A 12365-nucleotide genomic window follows, 5' to 3' on the forward strand; every position below is an offset into this window, starting at 1 on the left:
ACCTCTATTTTGAGAGGAGAGAGAGACACAAGAAAGCTAGTGAATGTAACGCATCCGAACATGGAACTCAATCTCTTATTATTATTATGGAGAAAAAGTTCTCTGTGGGGGATGTGAGGATAAACGGCGGTGGCAGGGGATTGCCACGTGTCCTCCATCTCATCCGTCCTTAGGGAGAAGAGAGAGAGAGAGAGAGAGAAAGAAGTGAATTAGATGTTGGAGTCACCACCTAGAATAGGGTCTAGGTCCCGTAAAGTAAAGTTAATTCCTGGAATGCCCATTGAGGATTGATCAACCCTTCGGTCTAGGTACGAGTCATGTTACAATCCGAGGAAGATATTATGCACCCCAGTCCACCCGGTCAAGCCAATATTTCTATTACTTGGCTAGGCTAATAGTATAATAGGCTTAGGGAAAGAAAGACATACGAAAAAAGGAGAAAAAAAGGGGTAAAAGTACAACGGAGAGTGAGGGAGATATACCCGAAGGTTTAGCTGCAGGGAAGGGTTAGTATACAAGAAAATAAATAAGAATAGCTGTATGAGAGAACTAAAATATATTGCATATAACATCATATATGAATGAATGAGATGGTGATGACAAGATGCTAAACTAAAATAACAATCATGCAATAGCGATAGAGATATGGAGAGAATAAGGAAAAAAGCCTAGTCCACATACATGCATGAGAGAGAATTAAAATATGGTGATATATGGAGGTATGAGCCTATTATGCATGGGTGATTATGGGGTTTGGGAATCATGAAAGGTGATGAATGAACATGCTAAATATTGCAAGAAAGATGAGGAAATCAAAATAAGGCATGCAAGCATCAAGTCATGCAAAGCACATCTAAGGAGAGATAAGATAAAGGGGGGAGGAGACATGCATGAAAGAGATCTGTAAGTACCGTGGTCCTCGGGACGAGGGTTCATCACCTTATGGCGATAAAGATTGGCTTCGATGTACAATGGCGTATCGTTCGAGATATATCATCATGGGGATTGGGTTCATGCTTTATAAAGGAATGGAGTCGCCACCTAGGGTTAGGGCCTAGGACCCAATGGGTATAGCCCCATCCGGGGTTAGCGGAAAGGGCTACGTGATTCCATATGGTCTGGTCAGAGATTCAGGGTAAGTAGTCAGGTTACGAGGGTGGGAAGGTGTTAGGCACCCACCTCGCCCGGATAAACCGATCTTTCTACTAGATGCTGGTTTTTGAATATTCTCCCTTAATAATATATCTTATACTAACATGTAAGGCTAAGTTATGATGCACTAATCATGACAAAGAAAGAAAAATCATTTACTATGTACACTAAAACGAGTTACTTTAATTGTCTACATTATGCCAAAAATAATGAGAGGGAAAGAGACAGATACCTGTCTAGAAATGCAAGAAATAAATGAAAGCGCACTGAGGGCAAAATATGTGATGTCCCACGGCTCAGGTGGAGACGGACGATCAGCTTGTCTCTTTCTTGTCGGACAGGATGAGACTATACGAGATGAGTTTTGTCCCTCAGACTTCGGGCAGAGTAACGGCTATATAAGAGATTCTCATTATCTGTATACAAACAGAATAACGGCTGTGAAGGGGGTTTTTCGTTTTCCTTACATTGACAGGATAACAATACCCAAGAGCAGAATCGCTCTATGCTTGGATGGGTAACCGAAGGATCTACCCACGTCGAAGAACTTCACTCACTCACATACTCACGAGGGAAAGACAGAGGAAAAGAGGGTGAAAAGGGGGCAAAACAAGCCCTGGTGGGTCTCCTTACCCGAGAAAAGCTTGTCAAATGAGGGAGGGGGACCCTCCTATTTATAGGGAGGGGTCCCCTCTCTCTCCTGGCCAGATAAGTCCTCCACGGCGCCGTGGGGGACTTTTCTACGGCATCGTGGGTGACGTCAACAAGCTGATGTCACATCCCCTCGTGGCGCCGTGGAAATCCGATACACATCCCCACGGTGCCGTGGGAAGGAGCCTACGGTGCTGTGGAAGGAGCCTACGACGCCGTGGGAAGGAGTCCACGACCGCTGTGGTGGGGGAGGGTGATTAGTATCTCCTTCAGCATTTGGTAAAAGGGTCTTATAAGTCATTTGAGGGATGTTAGGGTGATTTGATTTAGATGTAGGGACAAGAGTCCTTCTTGAGAGAGATACCGATGTCTGTTCGTGTCCTGTTGTCATCATCGTCCGGGGGTGACAAAATTCAGTGTCTACAAGATCTAATCTACGGGAAGAGGACATGCTAAATATCTCAGCAAGGAGGTTTGTGTGTGTGTGATGACCATCTAAAGAGTTGAAATCACACACCTCCCTTTAAGATGCAAAATAAAAGAGAAGGGGTGAGAAAATAAGTCAAATTAAAAGGGTGGAGAAAAGGGGGGATTTACCTAATGGAGATGAGACTTAAGAACAAAAGTGGGAGGCTTTCCTCTTGTGACTTAGGGGAGGGAGGAGTGTTTGAGGATCATATTGCCGCTTGTAGGGGCTGAGTCGGCTTTCCCTTGGATAGCACTTCATCATAGCACTCAAAACTCACTAAAACGTAGTGATTCTAAGCTTCAAATAAAGAGTCTATGAACTAATTAAGGACCATCTTGTGAGGAGTCTTTGCATCGACGATGGGAGTTTTGCCAACAAATTTGGCAATGGGGTGTAGACAACTGTTTTGTTGACAAAGTTAGGGTTTATAGAGGCCTAAGGAAGCCAAAATTCAGATCCAAATTGCCAAAATGGGGCTTAGTCGCGAAAGAAATCAAAATCTCGGTCAAACATGATAAGTTTTGGATGTCTCAGATTAAACAGGAATTGACATCGAAGAGAGTGGGAGTCTACATCGACATGGTGTTGATGAACAAGCCTCAATGTCTACTCAGAGGTTGTTCATTGTTGATTGATGAATTTTGAATGTCGAGTGTACATATACATTCAAAATGTGTTGTTTGACATTAACAAGAGGAGGGTCAATGTTGACTCGGGCCTTTTGGCTATTGACCTCAGGTGTGGGTATCGAGACTGCATTCTGGGCTTGTTTTGTGCTGGATTAGGTTGGTTCCAAATTGAACTGGGTTGGGTCTAGCCTTTCCAAGGGTGGCTTGGAATGTCCAGATGCTTGTGTTTTGACTTCGGTGAACCGTATGAGGGTTTGCAGGGTTCTGCCTCTCAGGATATTTTGGGTGAATGATTTGTGGGCAAATTCAAGGAAGTGGACATTTACCCTATATGGTCTACAGATACCCATACTCTATGCCTTGAAAGATGCTCATCATCATCACGAGAAGCCTCCGGGGCTGACATACTGAGGTGTCTACAGGCGAGTGTACCGCCCACGCCCAAACGCAGGGGATAAAATGACCTTCTCGCCCCTCCCCCAAGATGCTTCTATGCATTCTCATTGGCCCCCGAACGCACAGGGACCACACTCCCCTATTATTATTTCTTGGGTGGGTCAAGGGTTATAGAAAGAGTTGAGTTAGAGAGATGCTTGTTTGTTTTAGCTTCATTCCTATTACAAATGTCAAATGACATATTTACCTTCATTATAAATACATATTCATTAAAGGGTTTTAGCATGAAATAATTGAAATGGATTTCTTCCGAAATAGAAGAAATTTCCCTTCAACTATTTCAGGATTTCTATTGAAAATGGATTTTAGTTTCATAGAAATAAGGTGTGAAAAAAATTATATCAATCACGTTCCGAAACAAATTAATCATACCAAAGAGGGCCTAACTGAAAATGTCAATTCCAACTTGGTACTTTATTGATTGTATTCACTTGACAAGGCATTAGACAAGGGTAGGCTTTAAATATATGTGAGCTAGTTTCACTGGCCTACTCCTACATATGCCTTTTTAAAGCGGCCTAAAAAAATGAATAGAGAGTGGTATTAGGCAGTGTACGATGGTTTGGCCAATGACATTGCTGACTCCTTAGCCTGAAGGCCCTGTCTATACAATGTACAACGATTTAGTCAAATTTCACTCCATGATTGTTGAAAACTTATATTTCATCTTCCACATTGTAACGTCCAAGCAGGTTTAAAAACCTAAAATCAGAACCCTAATTGATTTCGATTGAACCCGGATCAAAATAATTCAGGATCAATGAAGAATCGGTCACTATAGATGTAAAGTTACCCTTACAAAAAGATTTTGGAATGGCATAAGTTGAAACAAATCGGTAAGAATCGGAATCAGTTGATCCAATCCCAATTTTTAAACCTTGTGCTCAACAGCTCAAGAATGGAAATCAGGCGGATGCTGCGGGTAAGGCTAAATTGTCTTAAGTTAGGTACTGAATTCTAGTCTCTTCAATTATTAAATTGGTAAAGGGTAGGCTTGTCAAAGCTCATCCCCTCATCAATAATTGGGATAATTTGAATGGCCATGGACACATTAAAAACAGTAGAATTGGATGGTTAGGTAGAATGATTCAATGGGTTGAGCACAGGTGTTTTAGAATTGAAAATTCCATTCACTTGATGGGCAAAAGATATAAAAAAAATTGGATCTCCGATCTATCCATGTGGATTGCCAAGTCATGACTAGAATATTAATTATGTCAATTATAAAGACAAAAACCTAATTTGTGGATCCTCTATAAGCTTGCACATGAGGGGTGGGAAAAGGGCATCTTAGGGTTGAACAATTATGTATGGGGCAAGATATTGCTGCTTCGTCGTGTAGCTCCTGTAACAACGTGGATGTCAATGAGAGTCCACATAAGAGCATCAATACAGATGATTTTTTTTTTTAATTTTTGGAGGGGTTGGATGGTAATTTAGCACACTCATGTGTCTAGGTGTAGGAACCACATGACCAAGCAGCGTTCTTTTTGCCTTATGTATGTATATATCTATAACCTAACAGTTCTCAAGGTTTTTCAACTTCAATCTTTCTAGCCAAACTGTTTGCCATGGAAATAAAAAATCTTTACTTTTTTAACTACACAAAAAAGACATACAAGAAATAATATAGGCAAAAAGAATGCTACCAGGCTACGCTAGCATCTCCCTGTGTCTATCTCTCTCCTTCATCCTATGAAATGACACATCTGCTCCTAATGTGGGAGGAGAGATATAGACAAAATGGATGAGAGCTCCCAAGGCCACTCTGACTCCCCTTCATCTAGAGCACATCTCTGTCAAGGATGAATTTGGTCTAAGTGGCATAGATGGCCATGGTTTCTTTCCACTCTTCCATCTCTCTTTTAGAATTTTTGAAAGAGTACCTATTTTGTTTTGGGTAGGGTTTTGAATGAGTATCAAAGAAGCAATTAATTATTAGGAAAATAATAGTACAACCATATTTGGCTAAGATTAATATGAAGTATGAGTTTGTGACAAACTTGGGCTTTTAAAAGCATACATTGGACTTTGGCATTTTGAACAAATTGATTGGATTTCCCTTTTTACGCCCCCATGTTTCTCTTGTGGCGACATGGGAGCGCAAAGGAAGAAGAAAAAGAAAAAGGTTTAGGGTTTCTATTGCTTTTGGTATAGTGGGACTCTAGAGAGAAGCCCGCATCATAGGTTATTGAAGAGCCTCCTTTCATATGGATACAGATAAATTAAAGGTGGCAAAACCCTATCAATAATATGGGGGGAGCATGGTCCCTATCAATAATATGGGTGTAAAATGACCACCATGCCCTTGGTCCCCATATCGATGTCCATACTTCCTCTTCCATTGGCCGAGTGCAGGGGTGGCAACTGCCACTCTCCCGGGCTGGCTCTTTTTTTCTAAAAAATATAGTTTTGGTTTTTGCTCCTTTCTTTTTATTTTTTCCCTCTTCCCTTATTTAGAAGAAAGATTTTTTTTTGGTAACCACAACTTTTATTGCAACGGCGGGCAATTTTGAAGATAGATTTTGACACCAACAAACAGAGATGATTTCTACCACCAATGAGTATTATTGTCATCTGTGGAGATTATTTCGTCATTTTCACCATAAGATATATAGAGAATCCATTTGAATTGCCAAATGTCAATTGGTTGCCATCTCAATTTTGTAGTCTCATCTTTCATTATGGCTTTCTCTTTGTTTTTTAAGCAATACAAGCTCTTCAAATAAAGTTCTATTTTAGTATTTAAAGAAATGAGATTTAATTAACACATTATTAGATGTTGAGATGGACACATACTTAGTTTGGATATTGATTGAATTAACATTGATAAAGCACAGAGTCACCTCACCAATTAGAAGCTGCCACGTGGCCGACTTGATGTCAGTCCAAGAACCGAACTGGGCTGAGTAGGAAACCGGGTCAACCATATCCCTGATAGGTCGCCTACCAGAGCCGAGCTCACACAAGTTAGCCAAGCTGAGGCCGAGCTCTGAGCCGAGTTTACACACTTTAGCCCGGCTAATCCGAGCTCCGAGCCGAGCTCACTCAGGTCAGCCATAAACTTCTGTCCGAGCATACCCAGGATAGCAAGGTCGAGGTGACTACCGAGATCGACCTCCCATGGCCGACCTCCATGGCCGAGCTCCTAGGCTGAGCCCTCCACCAAGGTCATCACGACGGCCTGCCAGAAATCGGGGTGCCACGTCAGCACCGCCTGAATATCCTGGAATAAGGATCGAGCCACGATCCCAGCGCGATACGGAATCACACTCTACATGGACTCTTATTTTAATAGGAGTTTGACCCCGAAAATAGCTCTCCACTCCGCTCTATGCTAGAGAGCCTTCCAAAAGAAGAACTCCTACCCTACTAGGACTCTCCCAACCGCCTCACCTCATCCATACTCTATAAATACCCAGGTATGAAGCACAATTCGACATCTCACTTTTTACTAGCTGTTACGCTGTTGCACTGGTGATCTAACTTGAGCGTCGGAGAGTCCTAGGCCGGAGCCACATCGGTTCTCTTGTGCTCATCACTTGATTTTTGTAGGCTCATCCGTGGGCGAACCAAGCATCGAAAGTTTCCATTCGCAACAACCATATTATAGAAAAAAATATTGGTTTTGGTTTCTCATACTACTGATGATGTATACTAACTTCCTTCTTTTTTTGGTATTCTTTTTAAAATCAAGTTTTATGTTTCGGTTTTGCTTTTCTTTTTCATTTTTTTTTTGGGGGGAGGTGTTGTGGTGGGGGTGGGAGGGAGTACAAATCTATTTATGGAGTAAATTTTATATTTTTATTCATTCTCAAAGGGTAAAAAAGATCGTACAATAGGTATGAGTTCCTACGAAGAAGAAGAGACCCAAAGACCCGACCTTGGGTAGCATAAAATCCACCTAACTAGACCATGAGCATGAGAGTTAGCCTACAATCAGAGTGAAAAAACACAAAAGAGAAAGGACTCATTTCTCAAAGTGTCCTACTACATGAGGTTCCCACTATTATAGGGTCTGAGAGGGGTAAATGTACGCAACCTTATCCTTTCGTAGGAGAGTCGGTTTCCAAGTTTTAAACTCCTTTACAAACCTTATATCACTGATAACATTGAAAAATTCTATCGATGGTTGTTTCGATTCACCAACTAAGTAACGAATAAGAGCTTGGGAATTAGCATGTACACTAACCATTAGGGGTGCAAGTTTGGCCATGTTGGCCCGAACCCGCCCTGAACCCGAACATGACTTGGGCTGAGATACCTAACCCTAAGGGCGGGTCAGGGCTAAAAATTTTTGGCTCTCAGTCAGGGTCAGGTCGGGCCAGGGTTGAGGCCTTAGGCTGAGCCCGATCCAGCCCATCCCAAACCTATTTCAAGTTATACTACTATAAACTTTAAATGTCACACATATTTTGTTATATAATATATTATATATAAAGATAATAAATTATAAATATATTTTATTATAGTGTTATTTTATGTACAACTGATAATTTTCTCCCCGATTCAGTCCAGCCCATGCATCTCTCCCTTCCCGGAAAATTATCACCTCCAGTTTGTTGACCGGCCCAGTTCCCCAGTTCCTCTAATAGGGGGATGGTGGACCCCACCCGGGCAGAGTGTTTGGGCATGGGTAGAGAGGTCATTTCAGCCCCTCTTTGTTAGAGGAACTAGGGAACTGGGCCGGGCAGCCAACTGGAGGTGATAAAGATCCCTCCCTTCCCCCACTCCATGATCAGGGCCAATTATGGTCAACTCGGTCCGACCCTGAATGCGAGTCTAGGTTGGATTTTTTAGGCTCTGAGTCAAGGCCGGGCCTGAGTCCAGCTAAGAGGACTCAGGGTTGAACTGGGGTTTTAAAAAACCCGGCCCAACCCAACCTTGTTGCAGCCCCTAGTCTTTATGAACGTGAGGCGTTTCCTATGCCTACTCACATTAGATTTTTTATATATTCACATAAGATTTTTTATTAAATTTTTTTCTAAAAATATAAATATTAAATACTCGTATTAGTAGCTTTCCCGTTATTTAATTTGAAACTTGAAAGTGGTTATCCATTTAATACTATTATTATTTTTTTATTTTTTTGGGTAAACGATCCATTTAATATTATTCAGAATCATAGATGTCTCTCTCCATATTATGACTCATGATAGGCCTTTAATGCCCCCATCACTTCCCCCCTCCTACTCGGTATTTGCCTCCTTTCAACTTCTCTCATCTTTCTACCAAAGAAAAATCTTCTCCCATCTTTTTCCATCTCAAATCTCAATTTCTCTTTTACTTTATTTAAGGCCTCACAACAGGAATTTAGTAAACGGTATCGGTTGCTGCCAAGACCGATATGATATTGATACGGATCAGATCGAATTGATCTGAATCGGATGAAAATTCCAAAAAACAATCCATTTTTTACCGATACTACCGATTTGTATCAATATTTATGATAGCCGACATTGAAACGAATCAGCCGATACAGTCAATCCAATATTCATAACTAAAACTGCACTGTCAGCTTCTGGTTTAAAAAGAAATTAGTGATTAAATTATAATAAATTTTGGTTTGATGTTTTACCAATGGATGTTTGCCATCTCTTACTTAGTCCTTAAATGTCTTATATTCTTATTTGTTTGAGGTTCTGGTCTCTTACAGGCTTTGTAACCCTGATGTACCACGTTCTAATATATAATAGCAAATGACCTATAAAATACATAGTAATTAAAAGAACTTTTGTAGAATAACAACATATGATGAAAGAGAGACGAGATCTGAGAGATTCTAAGAACTAATCAGGGTTGATTATGTTTAACATATATGCATGAGTATATTAAATTTGGTGCGAGCAAGTTGTATATATGATTACAAATTATTGGTGTTAATAAAAAAATCTCGATATAGGTTACTCTAATATGAGAAACATGTTCTATTCCCCCTTACCCGCAACCAATAGTTTTCTACTCTGTGGAAGTTGATGATTTACCCTTCTAACAATTTATAAGCATGTTGTTATATAAAAATATAAGATTACAAATTATTTGACACCTTAAAGATTGTCAATAAGAAAATCCCGACATAGATTACTCTAATATGAGCAACATGCATGTTCTATTCCCTCTATCCGCAGCCAATAATTTTCTATTATGTGGAAGTTGATGATTTGCCCTTCCAACAATTTATAAGCAAGTTTTCTATAGACATTTATGGCTTAACTATAAGGTCACCACATATTGGACTTGTATTTCCCTTTCTTTTTTCTAGTAGCCCAAGACATATTACATTGACTTTTCAATCAATTACAAAACCTAATATTACTTAGTGAAAAAGAAGGGCATGCTGTCCCATGGTACACGTCATCTTACAATCATTGATATTATGTTTCTTTCATCAATTTTTATTTAAGAGTAAAAGGTGATATAATTATATCTGAATCAGATGAGACAAATATGAATAAGAATCGTACCCACAAAAAAATGGATCACATGAAATCCAAAAAGACTGACATCGACTTATGTGGAGGACGGAGCACATCCATGTCTCCATGTCACCTTCTTGTTTTAATAGTTGAATTTCAATTCAATAGCAAGCACACACCTCCGAATCAGGATTGGCTCCAGGGAACCGCGGACAGGGGGCATCCAACGGTTGAATTGTGCCATACACATCTCGGCGCATGCCTATGGATGTGTACGGCACAGTCCAACAGTTGGATGCACCCTAGGCATTCTAGGCTCCTAGAAGACGAGCTACAGCTCTTGTGGTAAAGGAGTCCTTTTCAAGTCTTCTTTGTCTTAACAAAGGGACTATTGGAGACATGCTTTCTCACCTATGGCCACGATTGCCATTAAAATCAACAACGAATTAAGAGGCATATAAGAAACAGAGACCCTTAGCTGACCCAACCTCAACCTTCTGAGTGCAGAAAACTGTGCTGCTACAATTTTATATAAGTAATTCAATACCTTTACGACCAACGCTTTCATAGCTCAGTTGGTTAGAGCACCCGTTTAGTAAGCGGGAGGTCTTGAGTTCAACTCTCAATGAAAGCATGCATTTTTCAATTTACTTAAATTTCTATCAAGTTTTTATAATGTATAATAGATGCTCCTAATTTTGGTCCAATTGCAGGATTTATTCATAAAGTACTTGCCTTTTGTACCAACCATTCCTTTCTCTTTTTAACCTTTGATATGCGTATAGAGTCATTGGTTTGGATTAGATTTTCGATTTCAATGGTGGCTGAACAGTCTTTTTACATGCTCCTATTTCTGGGTGGAGTAACCATGCGATTGGTTAACATTCTTTTTCCCTTTATTTTGCCAATTGACACATTCTGTTTGCGTTAAAGTGACATGCGAGCAGAAGACCTGTGGGTCTACATGTAAAATTTTTTTGACATTTTTTAATAGATGCTCCTTGTTTTGATATAATTGCAGGATTTTTTCACTCTAAAATTGTTGTGACATATATGGATTGTGGCTTTTCAGGATGTGCTCAAGAATCAGAAGTCAAGAGATTATAGGAAGGACTATAGGGGCACAAGCGCATGAATGGAAAAGAATAGAAGTGTGGGTTGGCTGTCAAGATTTGATTAAATGACTAACTTAGGGAAATAGATCATGCTAGTCATGGGAGCTATTTCTTGGTTATTTGATTTTTAATACTATTTCTATTAGTGTACCTGTAAATATTTTAAGGGAAAAAGATCTCTGTCCGGGAGTGTGGCCTACGCCAGCACTCCCATGAATCTATCTCTCTCCTCCCCATGTGAAAAGACACCTCTGCCCCCTGGTTTTAAGGATGAGAGATATAGACACATGGGAGTGCTGGCGTATGCCATACTCCAGGATGGAAAACTGCTTCCCATATTTTAAAAAAGAATAGACATTTAGTTTTAGTGGCTCATCGTCAGGACTAAAAGGACAAAGTTACAGCTAGTCTTTTTCTCAGGCTATGTTTAGATGTCAAGAAAATATTAAAAAATTTTGAATTTGAGGAAAGAGATAGGCTCATAAATTAATCATTGCACGTTCATGATTTTGTAAAATTAGATTTGAGGAGAGTGATAGACTCATAAATTAATCATCGCATCTTCATGATTTTGTCTTTTTTTTTCTTGGCATCCAAACGTAAACTTATTTTTTTAGTAAGAGCTACGGAGTACAGACAACCCGTCTAGGAACGATATGTGGGTTTTTCCTCCAAAAGAATTATCGACGGGTGTGTTTTGGAGAAAGTTTTTATTTCATTTTAGAAAATAAAAGAAAAACAGGAGGAACATAAATAAAGGGAGAATGTTCTCTGTCCGAGAGTGTGGCCTATGCCAGCACTCTCATGAGTCTATCGAATTATTATCCTCTTCAATTCCTAAAGTGTGACAGTGCGGCAGTGCTAGGTGGAGATGTCGACACCTGTCAGCTTCTGCATCCAATGGTCCGATCTCATTGATATGGACCGTTGGATGCAACAACTGCCAGGTGTTGACATCTAGTACTGCCGCATGCCACGCTTTAAGGAATTGGAGAGGATAATTTCCTGGTTCCCGAGTCTATCCCTCTCCTCCCCATTTGAAAAGATACCTCTACCCCCTTGTTTTGAGAAGGAGAGATAGACACATGGGAGTGGGATCGAAATCCTATACTGTCGAGCTACCGGTAGGACCGTGCTGCCCAGACATGGTGCTGCGTTCAATCTGCCTTACCCCTACTCGGGCAAAGCGCTTGGGTAGGGGTAAAGTAGACGTTGCACGCAGCATCGTGTCTGGGCAACACGGTCCTATCGGGCAACTCGGCAATAGATGATCCAAATTACATGGGAGTGCTGGCGTAGGCCACACTCCCGGACTGAAAACTACTTCCCATAAATAAAAAATCTGAGAAAAGAAAGCACAAAAAGACTGGATAACAATCAGGTGCTGGACTTTGATCTTGTCCCTCGCCATTTATGCCACGTGGCACGCTTGACCTGGCAAGAACCCAAGAGAGAGGGTCTTTGAAGCTCTTATTAC

The 12365-nt window shown here is 40.5% G+C and overlaps 1 non-coding gene across 1 annotated transcript; it reads left to right on the forward strand.

Moving 5' to 3' along the window:
* The first annotated feature begins 10333 nt into the window (after positions 1-10333).
* On the forward strand, positions 10334-10407 carry TRNAT-AGU. The gene has a single exon. It is a non-coding gene; the product is annotated as a tRNA-Thr (tRNA).
* The last annotated feature ends 1958 nt before the right edge of the window (positions 10408-12365 follow it).

The sequence above is a fragment of the Telopea speciosissima genome, chromosome 2 (genome assembly GCF_018873765.1).
Source record: "Telopea speciosissima isolate NSW1024214 ecotype Mountain lineage chromosome 2, Tspe_v1, whole genome shotgun sequence".
Lineage (NCBI taxonomy): Eukaryota > Viridiplantae > Streptophyta > Magnoliopsida > Proteales > Proteaceae > Telopea > Telopea speciosissima.